The sequence below is a fragment of the Lathyrus oleraceus genome, chromosome 1 (assembly GCF_024323335.1).
Source record: "Lathyrus oleraceus cultivar Zhongwan6 chromosome 1, CAAS_Psat_ZW6_1.0, whole genome shotgun sequence".
Classification (NCBI taxonomy): Eukaryota; Viridiplantae; Streptophyta; class Magnoliopsida; order Fabales; family Fabaceae; genus Lathyrus; species Lathyrus oleraceus.
In genome coordinates, this window is record NC_066579.1 from 432,726,981 (window position 1) to 432,740,513 (window position 13,533).

A 13,533-nucleotide genomic window follows, 5' to 3' on the forward strand; every position below is an offset into this window, starting at 1 on the left:
TATCGCGAGACTCATTTTATCATTTAAAATGTTATTTTGAATATAGGTACTTTTAAATTATGCCTTTTATTTCATTCTTGAACAAGTAATGATGGATGTGAAGGTGTGAAGTTGACTGGAGTGACAATTGTTGCTTTTTAGTAAGGTGGGGAGGGGTTAACATGCAAGGTTAGTATGTTCAATTGAGTGGGAGGTAGAAAAAGCTGGGGAGAAGTAAAATCTAGTATGGGTTTAGAACGAAATTATCATAGGCCTGGTAAAGAAACTTCCAGAGCGGAGATTAGATATGAAAAGAATAAACATCATCGATTTGCAAGGGGGTAAATAGATCTTATGCTCAGGTTGTGGAGAACAAAGTGGAGTTTAAAAAAAAGGTGGAGGGGACAAAGTGGAGTTTAAGAAGGCTTTGTGGGAAAATTAGAATTTCCTAGGATGACGTATAACATTCAATAGGCATTTCATAAAGAGGGTTACTTCATGATAAAAGTTACTCATTTGGGCGCAATTGTCTGCCTGTTAGAAGATATGGAAGAAGGAGAGGTCGAAGCTATTGTGAATGAAGCTCACGACTGGATAGGCCAATGGTTCTCATAAATTTTTCCTTGGAGTCCAGAGGTGGTCGATAATGAGAGATTGATGTCGACTAGATGTTACGGGGTCCAAGGCCATGCACGGACACCTAAATTTTTTAATTCAATATTTTCATGGTGGAAATATACATCTGCTCAAACGATGAAACAATAGCTCATAATGAAAAGGGACGTTGCAAGGATATTGGTGAGAACAAAATATTTAATGCTCCTTAATGAAACATTCAACATATAAGTTAATGAAAATGTCTTTATAGTAAAATTAGTTGAAGATAATCATGGACCTAAGATATTAATCATTCCGGCATGAAAGGGGGGAGATTGTATATATGTGTTTATCATGAAAATTGGTAAAAATCTCTGGTCTCTAAAAAATGGTTTACTTTACATGATCAACCAGTGAATCCTAGAACATGTGCTTTTGTTAAATATTTCTTTTGAAAGTTTATGAACACTTCGACAATACTCATGATTTGAGAATGTTGTTTTAAAGTTTAAAAAGTAGAATGTAAAATGTGTAAAGGAATTGCAATAAAAGAACTTTAAAGTAAATTGCAGTAAGTAGAAATAATGGATAAACTGCGAACAATTTCAGTTGAAACGAAAAGATTGGGATTCACACGTACATTCTCAACAATCTCGTTTCTCAAATAGACTTAGATACATAGAGTAATTTATGAGTATTTGTACAATGATTGAGTACACGGAAATCCTATACACTAATACCCATATTTATACTAACTCGAAAATAACCACTACCAACAGTCTTTCCTCCAGAAAATGACACGTTTTTGTTTATTGTGAAAATTGGTAAACAACCGCTAATCTTCCAAATTAAAATATTTTGGTTACTTACAGGATCGATTAGATTGATCCTAGGACATGTGCTAATTGTTTTTAGGGTGAAGTCCGATGAATGATAAACACTTCGACAATGCTCATACTTAAAATAACTTGTTAAAGAATGTAAAGAAAAAATAACGCAAAGAAGGCAAGGAAATGGCGATGAAGATAAATTTCTGAAAAGAAAAGATTGATTAAATTGCTTTAAGTAAAAACATGGTACAATATCAAACGTACATTTTTCTCAATTTACACTTTTTCTACACACGGATACTTTGGGCAAGTTGATAAATTTGTACACACTTGAACACACACATGATCCTAACACTAAGACCTCATATTTATACCAATCGAAATAACTGCTTCTAACGGCCTATTCACCAGATTGAGACAAGTGGCACTCTGGATGTATGTAACTGCCCACTACGTCCCACATATATCCTTGGCAGTTAGATAAGAACAAAGAATTCCCTCCCTCATCTGAATTCAAGTCCTTTGTCGAACTACCACCAGTGGCGCTTCTGTCGAAAACATCTCCAAACTGCTAGAAATTTTTCTAAGTCCACACAGTATCTTTACTCTTGCATCAAGGTATCTTCGACTGGAATTTCAAAATGTATAGTTTTGTCGAAACATTTAGTTTCTTCATAGGAAACTTTATTTCCTTAATTAATTCCCTTAAGCCACATTAGGCGTCGAATTGGGAGCTAACAAATTGCCCCCCAAAAATGTCATTTTCGACATCTCGAAGAAAAAGGCATTTTTTGAGACTATGGTTTGACGCCTTGAATAATTCTTGCATAGCTTCGACGCCACTAATGCTCCAATGTTGCAAAAACTATTCATCTTCTTTCAGCTGGCCTATGACGTCAGAACCATCATTACCTTTTTTCCAACACGTCTTTTCAACCCATGCGTAAATCTTTTTAAGCATCATGTTTCCTAGACCCTAGGAGATCATGGGATTAGGATTTAATTGCCACCGTCCCACTATGTAATCCTGGAGAGACATGTGTCCCACTCGCTTGTCAACCATTAATGCTGATTTGAACTATTTTCTCTTCCAAAAAACCTATAAAAAGCGCATTTCTGATTAATTCCACTTTTTCACGCTTTCTGAAATCTTCAAGTACTTCAACTCTTCATCTTCTTCAAAACACCCTAAAAAAACCCAGATTTTTCTTCTTTCTTCAAACCTTTAACAAAAATGGCCACTTCAAGAAAAGTCCCCAAATAAACAACCAAGGTTGTCAAGGTTTCCATTAAACAAACGAAGGCCCCCAAAAAGATCTCAGACCTCCCTCATTTTGCCACGCTTCCTAGCTCAGTGATGACGGGTAACCAACAATATATCCCTGAACCAAGAACTGAAGAACAACGAAGAATTTATGAATCTTAGGTACTCATTCCATTCACTGTCTCTGAAAAAAATCATCCTTTATTTGGACCTTTACCTGACCTGAACATTGATTCTAGCAAACTTAGGGACTTTTCCCCCATCAACCATAGATGTAAACCAATAGGCCAAGCAAAGAGTCTACTCTTTCATGGATCCAAGATACCATTCATCTTTGATCTCAAACTTTTTCTTCCCCAGCAAGTGATACATTATTCCCTGCACTATACAGTGCTGCAATCAATCCTTGAAGTGGTGTTTGTCTTTTGAATCCCCGATGCTTAGACAAATATCTCTTTCTTTGTTTCATTGGAGTTAACCTTTGAAATTGGGTTTGTCTTGTGAGTCCATGTTGCTTAGACAAACACCTTTTGTTTCCACCATTCTGTTGGTATCAACTATACTTTTCATCACTTTCAATCTCTCTCTTTATTCTCGTGGTTCCTCAAACTACGGATGCTATACTTTTCTCATTGCACAATGAGAATATGTAGACACGAGGATCTGAATCCTTGGCGAGCACACTCCTAATTATTCCTCCCACCTTATGGCATCATCCATACCTTTCATGATCCATGATCTACCTTCAATCATCGAACCACTCATCCCAGTGACATATTATTTCTTTGAAACCAAATACAATTTTCTTTGGAATTCCATATACACCCTTTTAGGACGATATTGCGGCAGTCCATGTTTGTACATAGATTCGTTTGGCTCGTACCCAAAAAGTTTATTCCTTCTTTTTTGGCCAATAAGTCGTTTCCCTCTATGGTACAAATTCCATTTCTCCTATGGATTCCAATATACCTTGACCATTGGTTTTAAATTACATCATTCAATCACCTATTACCAAATCCTTCAATTATGTGACTTTGGTCATTCATTTCATTCATCTTCATTTGCATTCATATACTACCTTCATTCACTCCATGTAATATACCCTATTCTTTGAGCTCCATCTTGTGTCACATTGTGTACCAAGAGTTGTTTGTCTCGTACACAAACACTTAATTCCCTTTGTTCTCGACTATACCATATATAGTGGCAGACGCTTCTGGCTAGTCCACATATCGGTCAACGTCAGTTTTACTCTTGGGTTCATATTTCATCCCTTTTGGAGTTCAAATCATATTATCCTTTAGTTCAGACTATACCTTTTTCACAATTTCTTTTCATCTTCCATCACTAGTTCTATGAACTACGGAGCTCTGAATTTCTCATTCCATAGTGAGAATACATAGGCATGAGGGCCTCAACCCTCACCGAACACTCTATATATTTCTTTTTTCCCTTTATTATTTTGTGAGTAAACCTTAGATATAACACCCATTCGAGCAAGAACAATCAAAACGGTTCCCATGGAGTACCATGGATGTTAGGGGTGCTAATACCTTCCTCTTGCATAACCGACTTCCTTACCCAGTTTTTTCTTTCCTCGGGTTTTATCGATATTTTCCATTTCCTTCAAGAATAAATAAAGTTCGATGGCGACTCTGTTGTATGTTCGAGCGTGCGATGCGTCCGAGTATATTTCTGTTACCTTCATTAACCATTGGTATCTGAGGTTTCATACTTTTTATACTACTCTGACATTTTTCGTACACTTGCGGCGTGTCATGATCGAGTTTTGATTTACCCCTAGTAATTTTTTTTAGGATTTCCCCTTGTAATGTACAGATTTTTATTTTGGCCCCATAGGTGACAACTTGGAAATGAATCTACACTTTTGATGATGTGACATGTCTAGGTGGATTTTTTTAATTATTATTATTTTTTTAAATCCACGTTGATTTTTTAAATTTTTTTAATTAAAGGGGGTGTTAAATCAAAATAAACCAATAAATCAATAACACTTCTTTATTGAAAAACTAATTACTTTTTTTATGAATAATAATAAAAATTATTGCAAAACAAACTACTTTTTTATTGAATAATATATATTTGCAGATAATAGAATAAAAAAGAAAAACATAAATTAAATAAAACCATTTTTGGTAGACTTTTACATCAATAAATAACCGTGCAGGTTCATCAACTACAAAGCTAATGTAATCACCAACTTTCAAGTTGCATTCTCTCTTGAACTCATTCCAATCAGATCCAAGATAGAAATAAGTGTTGTGACTATCATTTGATGTACGGATGATTTTTCAACAGTGGCAAATGTCTTGATCATCCTCATTAGTGAGATATATATCAGAGATCTCCATATCAATAAAACATTAGTTTGCTACGTCTTTAGAAACATACTGAAAAGATAGTCTAAAATATATATTGGTTATATATCATTATAATTATTGTATGATATATAGTTTTAAATAATTTTAACATACCAAATCACTTGATCCATTGATGAAAGAATCGGTTACATCTCCTGTTTAACAAGATTGATGAATAAATATAGTGTATTGTCTTGATGTATACAGAGAAAAATAAAAGAATTAATGCATTAGTGATATATTTAAAAGCATTATGATCAATTGGTAATATCTGAATTAGAAAAAATTAGGATATAGAAATAGTAGGTGACAATCTTGAAGTAGACATTATAGTGTTTGAAAGGAAAATTGATTGAATTATAGAATAGAAATTGCAATGAATATATAGACCATGCTACAATGAAAATGAAGGGCTTCATTGGTACTGAACAAAGACCAACACAACATCCATGCCATGGATATACAAGACAAAAAAAGGACTAGTAAAATATGAGAATTGTATTCTTAGCCAAACCAATATATAGTATAATAAGGCTTTAAGCCATTAAAAAATTATACACTGTGAGTCGTAAATTAGATACACATGAATACAAGATTGGGCAAAATATGAATACAACATTGACAACACCATTAAAGGTGATTTGAACCTACATAATACTAAAAAGATGAAGTATTATTGGTTTATATTGGTTTACCCCTACAATATGAGTGAATTTTGACTTACCCTCGTAATTAAAAAAAAAATTAAAAACTCCACGTGGATTTTAAAAAATAAATAATTTTAAAAAAAACTACCTAGACAGACCACTTCAACAAAAATGAAGATTTCTTGTTAAGTAGTCACATAAGGGGCCAAAGCAACAAAATCTTTACATTACAAAGGGGAATTCAAAAAAAAATTACAAGGGGATAAACCAAAACTCGTTCATATCGTAGAGGAGTAACATAAGTTTAACCCTAAGATAAATAAAAAAGAATAGATAGTAAAATAAATTTCCAATTATATGATAAGAGATTATGTAAGAAAACCAACATTCCAAAAAAAATTATGCTCTTGCAATCCATCACATAGATTTTTTCCAAACTTCTTTAAGTTTCACTTTTTCATGACAAATTCTTTCATTATCAATGTTTGGGTTTTACAACGTAGCATCTTTGATATATAGTGGCAGTGTTTGCATTCTAATTGAATGTAGATGGTTTCTCGTGGATTGATGTGTTGACAATATCTTGAACACCGTTACTTTATAAATGGACGACAAAGATATATTGAAACAAAATTGAATTACTTTTTCCCTTGATTTTGGGCTAAAATTGAGGGCAAACATTATTTCTTTTAAAATAAAAAATAAACTAAAATCGTGACTTTTCCCCTTGGTTCCTAAATCAACAACCGAGGTAGTATATTACATTTATTGCAAAAAAAATATTGAATAGAAAAAAATGAAAGAAACATGTATTGTTTCCTTTTTCAACTTTTTATCATTCGCCGATTTCTTTATTTGTTGCAGTATGATTAGGAATAAATTTCTCAATGTTGTTACCTGAAGAAAGCAATATATTATAAAATGTTTTCTTTGATTGACAATATTGGGGAGTTATTTCAAAATATAACAATGTTTCCTTTACCATTCAACATTGACAAAAGGTGGAAACAACAACAACAACAAGAACAACACCAGCAGCAACACCAGCAGCAACAACAACAACAACAATAACAACAACAACAATAACAACAATAACAACAACAACAACAAAAGCATTATGTGAGATAGGTTGCAAGAACAGAAAAATGATTTGTTAAAGGTTATGTTAGAAGAACAACAACATATAAATAATGAATTTTTTATTTTGCAATTCATCCCAAAGAATGATGTTTATGAGTATGGAGTGATTAAATATATGAGTTAGGTTTAGGGTAAATTTTAGTTAATGAATCATTTTTATATTTAAATTTGGGTAGCATACCCCTCGGTTATATGAGAAACCGATGGAATAGATTATTTAATAATTAAATATAAACTAAAATAAAAAGAAAGGAACCACTTAAAGAAATAAAAACAAAAACTATAGTTGCTGGGATTTGAAGCATGTACCCTAAATTAGTGTACCCCTTGATTTTATACTAAAACTGACATAGTAGATTGTTTATTTTAGAAAGAAAAAAAGCATGATGCGTACATGTATTATACTATTAGGTCATCACGAGGAGCATCCACATTGGATCATTAACAATACAAAAGAGAGAGAGACACCACATATTCACCAAAAACCTTAAGGTGATACGTGTATGGATCATCTCACTTTTAAAATGCTCAACCTCCAATTTTCTAAGCAATGTGGGACTTCCAACTCACACTTGTACACAATAATCTCTCTATCAAGTGTGAGTTTATCCACTATGCTCATCCTAAAGTTAAAGATCTTTCATCCACATACACTTGAACCTCCGTTGCAGACACTATAGTGGAACACGCCGCCTGACCACCACATTGTCAGGAAGACTTTCGATACAAGGAGTCGATACCTTAATTGAACCATCGACTCTGATACCACTATTGGATTATCACGAGGAGCATCCACATTGGGTCAAGAGCAACACGCAAGTGAGAGAGACACCATATATTCACCTAAAATCTTAAGGTGATAGATGTATGAGTCATCTCATTTTTAAAGTACTCAACCTCCACTTTTCTATGCAATGTGAGACTTCCAATTCACACTTGTACACAACATATACCTCAATTTTTTTGTTATGTGAGATAAAATATTGATATAAAATGCATTTTTTGTAGTAGTGTGTAATAGACAATCTATCTCATTTGACACAAGGGGGTCTGAAGCTGATTCAAAATGATATTGCAAATATTTGTATCTGCTTTGGCAAAAGACTTGTGAGGGTTTGGGACTGACTTTTTGTTTGAGATTGGGGCTCGATTTATAAACCTTTTTGAGAAAAGGAGCTCATCCATGGTAATCTACGGTTTGGGGGAGAAAGCTTAGGTCAAGAAGTCTCCATAATTTTAACTTTGTTGATAGGTTTGAAGAAAAGAACCATCAAAATAAATAAATTTTGTTATTTATTGAGATTTTAAATAAATTACATATTATTATATGTAGATTGATTTATTTTTATAAATATAATTTTAAGCAAGATGTTTAGAGATTTATTAAGACATTTTGACCAATTATTCAATGAAGTGCTTTCTGAAATGATGTGTTTTCTGAAAAGATTTAGTTTGATTAAAGATTTATTTGAGAAAATTTTATTTCGGATAAATTTTCGTTCAAGATCATGCTGATTTATTTTGAAAATATTTAATTATTAGAATTATTTTAAAAAGATTTAATTCGATTTGTTTTCATTAAGATAATTTTTTATTGGATTTGCTTTTATTAAAAGACTTAGTTGCTAAATATTAGATTTAGTCTTGAATTTGTTTGTACCCTAACAAAATTTTTTTTGGATAGTCATCCTTATATAAATGGATAGTTTACCTTGTAGTAGACACACATTAAAAGAGTATTCACACATCATGAGAGTTTAATTATTTGTAGTTTATAGTGTGTCTTGCTTGTGTTAAACTCTATTCTTTATTATTCTTTTCTATTTAGAGAAAGATAGAGTTTTTGGTCAGTAATCGTGAAATTTGTCACATTGTAAATATTATTTCTGACAAATATTTGGGATGGTATTTGAGTGAAGGTGAAAAAATTTTAGTTTTAAGGGAGTCTGAGTTGAAATTCACATATAATATTCAAAAAAGAACATTGAACTAAGAGAGTTCAAATAAAACCATCGTAGACTCTACTGACCATAAATTTTGGGAGGACAATTTTTTTTCATTTATAAACCTAAAAATAAAAAATACTATAATAAAAATCCAATATAAAAAAAATACTATAATAAAACCCAAATACATAAAAAATGAAATTCACCAAAAATCAAAATGATTATAATTAAATTCATCTTTGATTAATATATAACTATATTTTGTGTTATTTTTAATTATTATAATTATATATTTTTTTATTTGTCTCATTTTTAAAATTAAAATGGGCCCTCTAGGTTTATTGGGCCAATCCTGCTTATAATCGATAAATTTTCTTTCTATTGGGTTATAGTTTTTCAGACATAGGTAACAATTGCCTGGAATTGGTTTATCAATTTTTTACGACTTTTATTTATTATATGTTTAATTTTTATCAATTAATTTAGATAATCTTGTGCCGCACATTAATTCAAAATTGTGTGTGAAATCATCTTACTAATCAAACAAAACTTTATTTTATATATATATATATATATATATATATATATATATATATATATATATATATATATATATATATATATATATATATATATATATATATATATATATATATATATATATATATATATATATATATATATATATATATATATATATTTTTAAATCATATATTTTAAATTTGTTAGTATAAACTAAGTAGAACTTAATACTCCCTTTTTTCTATAAGTCGCTTTGAAGAATTTTTTTAATTAAAAATAAATCGATTTTCAATACGAATGAATCATGTTTTTTTATTATACCCTTAAATATTTGCTATTATCTTTTTTTATAATTATTTAAATTTATATATTTTATTAATTAATAAAGGACAATATTGTAAAATCTTTTCTAATTTGTCTTTTTCATATAATAATAATAATAATAATAATAATTTTTTATATATGTATATAATTATTAGTTTTTATATATGTAAAAAAGTTAAAAACAACTTATAAAAAAACATAAGGAGCAACAACTAATCACAAAAATGAAATAGGAAAAAAACTGGTGTGAATGACAAGAAGAAAAGGTGACGTAAAGATGAAAAAGATATACTATTTTTAAAGTTCAAACTCAATCCATTGTCTTATAGTCTTCTATTGGAAAATAAATTGAGTCTAATTAACAATCTGATTCTGGATTTGATCCCAATTAAATTGCACATAGCAAAAAGTAATACTAGTAGTTATTTAATTTACTCAAACCACTTGATTATTATTAAAATCGAATGTAATGTAATTTACAAGAAACCAAGCTTTATTAATTATCTTGCCCCATCAATAATATTTGTGTTTATGTTGGTTCTTTAATTATTTTTCAGATTCACTAGTTTCATTAGATTTTCTTCTTTGAGATGGAATCTATGATCAAGATGTGGTTTGTGATGTCTATTTGTTTCTTGTGTGCATACTATTTGCATTATTGTGTCAATGGCAAATCCCAAGTGCCTTGTGTTTTTATCTTTGGAGAATCTTTATGTGATAGAGGAAACAACAATAATCTTCCTACCTCTCCAAAATCAAATTACAAACCTTATGGAATCGACTTTCCGATCGGCCCTACTGGAAGATTTACCAACGGCCGAACTTCAATCGACATAATAAGTAACATTCTTCCAACCTTATGAATTCTTATCTCTCTTTTTTCTTATCAGTGAATTGTATGTATTGAAACATAAGTTTTTTCTATGATACCAACTCAACTTTTGGGATTTGAGAAATTCATTCCACCGTTTGCAAACACAAACGGTTCATACATACTCAAAGATGTGAACTATGCATCCAGGGGAGCTGGAATTCGTAACGAAACAAGCAAGGCTACAGTATAATAAATCGATATAAGAGCCTTATCATTTCTTTGATTATTCAACTTGATCTTGTATTATTTATGTTACATTATGTCTATATGTGTACAGGGCTTTGTTATCAGCTTGGGATTACAGTTAACAAATCATAGAGTTATAGTTTCTCAAATTGCTGGAAGACTTGGAAGTCTTGAGAAACCTCAACAATACCTGAACAAATGTATGTATTATGTGAATATAGGAAGTAATGACTACATAAACAATTACTTTCTTCCACACCTCTATCCAACGAGCCACATTTATAGTCCTCAATAGTATGCAGAAGCTCTAATTCAAGATTTTTATTTGAATTTATTGGTACATGTCTACTCAAAATATTATTAATTGAAGTTACATTATTTCTAGTAATTTATAATAAAAGTTTATAATAACTCCATTTGATTATAGGCTCTACACGGAACTGGAGCTAGAAAATATGTGTTAGTTGGGATGGGTCTTTTAGGATGCAATTAGAATCAGACGGCCACAATTCTAATTGTAATAACTTTAGTTTACAACAAAATAGTTTAGATTCTATAGTCATGCATCATGTTTTATGGATTTCAGGTTTTACTGCCTCAAATGCTCCTTGTTGTCCATTAAAGTATAGTGGAGAATGTATTCCTGAAGAAAGACCATGCTATAATAGGAGTGAATACGATTTTTGGGATGAATTCCATCCAACTGAGGCTAGGAACCTACTCACTGCAATAAGATCTTATAATTCACATGATATATGCTTTACTTATCCTATGGATATAAAACACATTTTTGAACATGAAACAAAATGGAATTGGAATCCACATATGTGATTCCATCAAATCTTAGTACTTCTACCTAGTGAAACAAGTTCAAGTTATTTGTATGAATTCACCAGTTTCTTACCTATATTTGAGACAATCTTTTCATAATGAATAACATTATTGTAAAATATAATAAAATCAACTAATTAAGTGTTGGTATTCTCTACTTTCATTCAACGACATTATTGATTTTATAAACAAGGAAGTTATGGTCATTACTTGTAGAGCAAGTAATATAGAAACTACTTCAAAAACTAATATGAAAACTAACAAATTGAAAAAGCCATGTCATGTCTGATAGTTATTAGGTACATCAAACTTCCCACCATTTCCTTGAATATCGTTTCATCAAAAGTCTTGTTATCTTCATATTTTACTATATTCAGTGCTTCTTTAGGGGTCATGTTCATGATTGTGATGGTTAGAATTCTATTCATGACATAGGAGACACATCTCACTTCATTTGGCCATAACTGTTTGGGAATATTTCTACATGATAGTATACTTCTGACCATATTCATTAATGTCCTATTTTTCCTCTAAAATACTTTATTTTGTTGTGGAGTAAATGCAGTAGTTTGTTGTCTTTTGATCCCTTACAAGCCATACAAATCATTAAAAGCACTTGATGCAAATTCTACTCATATATCTATTTTGATACAGAGAATCAAGCAACTAGAATCACTTTCAACTAATGCCTTGAATATTTTGAAGACATTAAATTCACCATATTTTTATTTCAAAAAATAGATCCATGTTTTCCAACTAAAGCCATGAGTAAATGGGATGAAATACTTATTTCCTCCATGTGACTCGGTTTTGATTGGCCCACAAATGTCAGCATGTACAAGCTCTAGTTTTACACTAGCTCTCAAAATGCTTGTTTTTGAATAGGATCCTTGTGTTGCTTCCCCACCAATAAATCAATGAATTTTTACTCTATGTTCACTATGCTTGGCAAACCCCTCACCATTTCTTTCTTCACAAGAATGTCTAAGCCTTTAATGCTTAAATAAGTATATCTGATATGCCACAACTGAGATGAATTTTTCTTAGTGGTATGAAAGAACGTTGACATAATGATTGGACCATTAATTACATACATCCTATTATGATACATATGAGTGGTTAAGATCAAACCTTTCTCTTCATGAAAGATTTGGCAGGAATCATGCTTGAACAGAATGATGAGATTCCTGAACTACATTTCTCCAATGCTAAAGAGATTATTTCTCAAGCCAGGTAGATAGTATAAATCAGTAATCACATGTGTCCTGATATTAAGGTAGCTAGATATACATTACCTTTCTCTATAATAGACATCTTGGAGATGTCTTATAATTTAACAATTTCCCTAATGTTTCCATCAAACTCAAAAAACTAAGTTTTAACTTCAACCATATTATTGTTGCAGCCAGAGTCTAGATAAGGTACTTCATCCTTAGAACGACTTCTTGACACTATCATGGAAAATCCATATCACCTCGATTGGAAGAGGGATATCGTCACGGTTGACCAACAGTGGTATGGTAGGGTGTAATTGTAAGTGTGTAGTTTACAACCATGATTTATTGTCCATTGTAGTAAACTGGAAAGCGTACTACCTATAATCATGATTATTTTAAACAATCATTTTGAAATTATTTATAGGTTATGGGTTCGATATCCTGCAACACTATTTTTGGTGTTTACTATTCCAGATAGCGCTCTACCATAACAACGGGTGTATTAAGAAACCGTTGTAAAATTATATATATATATATATATATATATATATATATATATATATATATATATATATTGTAATTTTACATAATTCCTAATTTTTAAACCTGAGTTTTACTCAATCGTATCAGACCATAAAGAACAACACACCAATTTCTGAATCGCATCATACCAAAAATTGTATTTCATCAAAGAAAAAATTGCATTAAAAACCAAAAATTGTATATTACATCAAAACCAAAATTGCACAAAATAACCTACAATTTACACATCATTACATCAAATAATAGTATCTT

General features: G+C 31.0%; 1 pseudogene; it reads left to right on the top strand.

Annotated features, from left to right (window-relative positions):
* The first annotated feature begins 10,165 nt into the window (after window positions 1-10,165).
* Window positions 10,166-11,521, top strand: LOC127114610 (GDSL esterase/lipase At1g29670-like; annotated as a pseudogene).
* Window positions 11,522-13,533: the final 2,012 nt, after the last annotated feature.